The 4,098-nt window shown below is 37.3% G+C and overlaps 1 pseudogene; it reads right to left on the bottom strand.

The window, feature by feature from the left end:
- Positions 1–3,188: 3,188 nt before the first annotated feature.
- On the bottom strand, positions 3,189–3,531 carry LOC111535591 (annotated as a pseudogene).
- Positions 3,532–4,098: the final 567 nt, after the last annotated feature.

Genomic DNA, 4,098 nt, shown 5'->3' with positions numbered 1-4,098 from the left:
TTTCTGTAAGATCCTTATATTATGATGAGGGTACTATAAATTATTTTAGAATTTGTAGTTTATTATTAATGACTTCTGTTTCAATTTCAGTGTCCAAACACAATTTCAGTGTCCAAACACAAATGGAAGGATGTGTTGGGTCTGATAAAGTTATCTGATTTGACTTTCCAGCAACATTTATGGCTAAGTTCTCACTGCTCAAAGTTTTATTTTCATAAATTTACTTAAATATGTTTCTCTAATATTCTGCTGTTGCATATTTTAGTCTGTATGTTAATTTCTGAGAGAGATGCATATTCATTAGGTTCTCATTTTAACAGTAGAATTTCATTTTACTGTAATTGTATTCATTTTTCTTTCCTCTATTTTAAATCCCAATCAGTTTTTGTTAAGCTTTATGTCTATTATTATGTAAAATATTTTACACTGTTTATTTTAATTATGTCTGTTTGAAATTCTTTTTGAAGTAACTAATTTTTGCTACTTTTTTTTTTCAGATGGAGTCTTGCTCTTTGGTCCAGGTTGGAGTGCAGTGGTGTGATCTCAGCTCACTGCAACCTCCGCCTCCCAGGTTGAAGTGATTCTCCTGCCTCAGTCTCCCAAGTAGCTAGGATTGCAGGTGCTGCCTGGCTAATTTTAGTATTTTTAGTAGAGATGGGGTTTTACCATGTTGGCCAGGCTGGTCTCGAACTCATGACCTCAAGTGAGGCCCACATCATCCTCCCTAACTGCTGGGATTACAGACATGAACCACCATGCCTGGTCTACTCATATTTCTTTTCCATATGTAATAACATATGTCTTTTTTGTTCAAAATGCCAAGTTAGGATTTTTGTTTTCTTTGTGCCAATCTGTGGGAATATTTTTAAATTAAGGAATGAAATATGTTTATATTTGTTATAAATTTGAAAGTGAAAAATAATTTCAATATTTCAAAATGCCATGTCCTTGAAGGAATCAAGGTAGAAGGTTTTTTATTTGATAAACAGCAGAAAGGGAGTAGATGAAGAACCAGGCCCCCTCTCTCCTCCCTGGCTACTTAGGAGAGTGGAAGTGTTATTTGGTAGAGATGAGTAAGCGTCATGGCTACTTGCTTGGAGAGACCTGTTTCTGCCACCCCACCTGTCACATTTAGGACTGGATAATAGAACCAACACATATCATTTGTAAAATCAGAGATAATTATGTCTCATTCCAGACAATTATGTCTTAAAGCAGAAAAGCTCATTAAAGAAGATAATGCATTATAGATCGCCTAAATTTCCTTGACCCTTAGGATAATATGGGGGGGGGGGCAACTGCCACTGAGAAGGACATGGTAATTACTTGAGGGAAAATGTTGATACCAAAATGTGGCCCTGATGACAGGATGCAGATAACGGCAAGGAGTATTGAGATGAAATTCATTTGAGGACACGCCCATCTCAGCAGACAGGCAGAGAAGGACCAGCCACTTCAGGGACTGCAGATGGGGGAGGTGCCACCAAGCATGGATCAGAAGGCATCATTAAACTTTGCGGATGGTGTAACTATAAGATGACTGTAGACCAGACGCATTCCATGAGGCCATGATAAGACTCAAGACTCCCAGCATCAAGATGTCATTTGGGGGAATAAAAAAATAGAAATGAGGCATTCCTAAATGTGAAATTAAAATAGAACAACTTTTAAAAGCTCTTCCACTAGATTCAATTATTGGCTATCATGCAGAAATTGAGACACAAACTAAAAAAATTGAGACTTTTCTAAAGCTTTGGGAAAATAATGATATAATTTTTTGTTTCCTCAAATTTCTGGCTGAGGAATTGTACTCAATATTAGAAGGAAAAGGATTTTGCTGAGAATGTGTGCTTCTCTCACCATCACAGGTGGCAGGGTTTTTAAAATAAATTTTATTGGCTAACTCAACAAGTAGATGATACCAGGATGGTGGGCACCTGAGGAGAGAGGGACAGTCTCCAGAAAAGGCATGATAGAGCAAGGGCAGGAAGATGGAATGGCTAATAAAGGACCAGTAACAATCTGTTCCTTCTGTGCTACCCTTCCCAAGTCTGTTTTCATTGCAGAGAGTCAAATCCAATGAGAAACAAGTCAACACATATTAATTATTTTATATGTATGCTATATATATATTTTATAGTATGTTATGTACATAGTGCATTTTGATAAGTCACTTATCATTTATGATTTCAATCTAATTTTTTAATATTCTGCTTAACAATATGGCTTCCATAAATATTTTGAGATGTTTGGTTTCAAAGAAAGCTAATTTTCTCTTATCAGTTTGGATATATGTAAATATATATACCCAAATATATACACAAACATTTAAATATATAAATACTTAGTATGCAAATTAGAATTCTAAAATATGGTCAATAGACCTGATGGCAGTTTACATAAAAAGAAAATGGTGATTTTACATTTATCTCATTTTATCAAATACCTGTCTCCTTTGTGCTCTAGTTCTTACTCAGATTTAAGTCTAACAGTGAGTTTTAAAATCTTGTCTGGAGAAGGCTTCCTGTGCTCTTTTTGAAGTCTCTAATCATGAATGACACTGCTAAAACCTCAGAGTGCATAGGGATCACCTGGGGCTATTGTTACAAAGCAGATTCCTGGTTCCCAGCCTCAGAGATTCTAATTCAGTGTAGCTGGTAATGCTGTTGTTGAGGGTCTGTGGACCACCCTTAGAGCCGTACCGGTCTAATTCACTTCATTCCTAAATGGTTATATCCAGCTCTGATACAGCATGCATTTGGATTCTACCTCTAAGACCTTACTTCCTGAGTTATATTTTCATTTAAACCTCCCCCTCTTTTAGCTCTTTCCTCTGAGACTGGACAAACCTTATTTAAAAACAACAGTAACAATATATCCTCTCCCTATCTATCTCACTCTCCTTTCTTGCTACTATTTGTCTTTGCTTCTCCCAGCCCCACTTTTTCCAACCAAGCTTATTGCAGACATCCTCAGCCTCTACCTTGATCCCTTCTTGTCTGATAACTCATGGCTTTTAATCTATCCTACCTAATGCTGCAGTGCAGTAGCTCTGATGATCAACATCCCACCAAATGCAGTGGTTCTTGCTACGCTTATTTAACTGTACCTCAGTCTGATTAAGCTCTTATTTCTACTGCAGTTTCTGCTCATTCAAATCTATCCTTTTTTATTATAATTTATTTTATTTAACAATATAGGAAGTTTGCAGCCATCAGCAATTCTAGTGCAATTTCAGGTGCAATTGGGAATTTGGGAATCTTGGTGGAGCTGCTAGTGTGGCGAACCTTGTTTGTAAAATACATGCATACTTTTGATAGCACATGTGAAGGTGTCTCTCTAAAATTGACCTCATTGGTTTGTTCTCAGCAAATTTACCTGGGCCACTCAACATGGCTTTTATCATGCCTGATTGTTAATGCATGTTCTCTTTTTACAATAAATTCATGGCCATCAGATGATATCAATTTGACATACATGGATGGCATCAGGGCCTTCACAGTCACCATAGGTTTTCTCCTCTCCATCCATTTTCTTCTTATGAAATTCTGCTTTGCTTCCCCAGGAACCTTAGTAGTTTCCCAGAGCTCTGTTTCTGCCCCAGCCTGAGACTCACTTGTCAGCCCTGCAGCCACTGCAGCCGGGTCCCCGCATACTGCCACAGCCTCTATTCCAGGGCCACCCCACTGTCACCCCAAATCTATCATCTTGACTCCCATTACCAGACTCACTCATGCTTTTGACTTTAAGTTCTCATTTTGCTGCTTTTTTAAAAAAACAAAATAATTTTCCTTCTTTGATTGTGGATATCATGATTGTGAAGCTAGTTCACCTACCTTCTGTCTTTAAGTCACACTCTTCCTAATTTTGCTCCTAGCTTTGCTCTGACATCCTTCCTGAGTTTCTGACTCAAATGCTTAAGTGTTACCTTGGATTTCTTACAATCAAGCTTAGCATAGCCAATAATTTCCTTTTCAATGCCATTTTTGCTGTCTCAATATGTCGAATGATTCCACTCAGACTCTAATCATGAAAGCCAAACACATTGAATTTAATCTAGTATCCCATCAAGCATCATATCTAGCCATTTGTACTTTT

The sequence above is a fragment of the Piliocolobus tephrosceles genome, chromosome 17 (assembly GCF_002776525.5).
Source record: "Piliocolobus tephrosceles isolate RC106 chromosome 17, ASM277652v3, whole genome shotgun sequence".
Classification (NCBI taxonomy): Eukaryota; Metazoa; Chordata; class Mammalia; order Primates; family Cercopithecidae; genus Piliocolobus; species Piliocolobus tephrosceles.
Note: the sequence above shows the minus strand (reverse complement) of the source record. Positions and strands in the feature narration are given on the sequence as shown.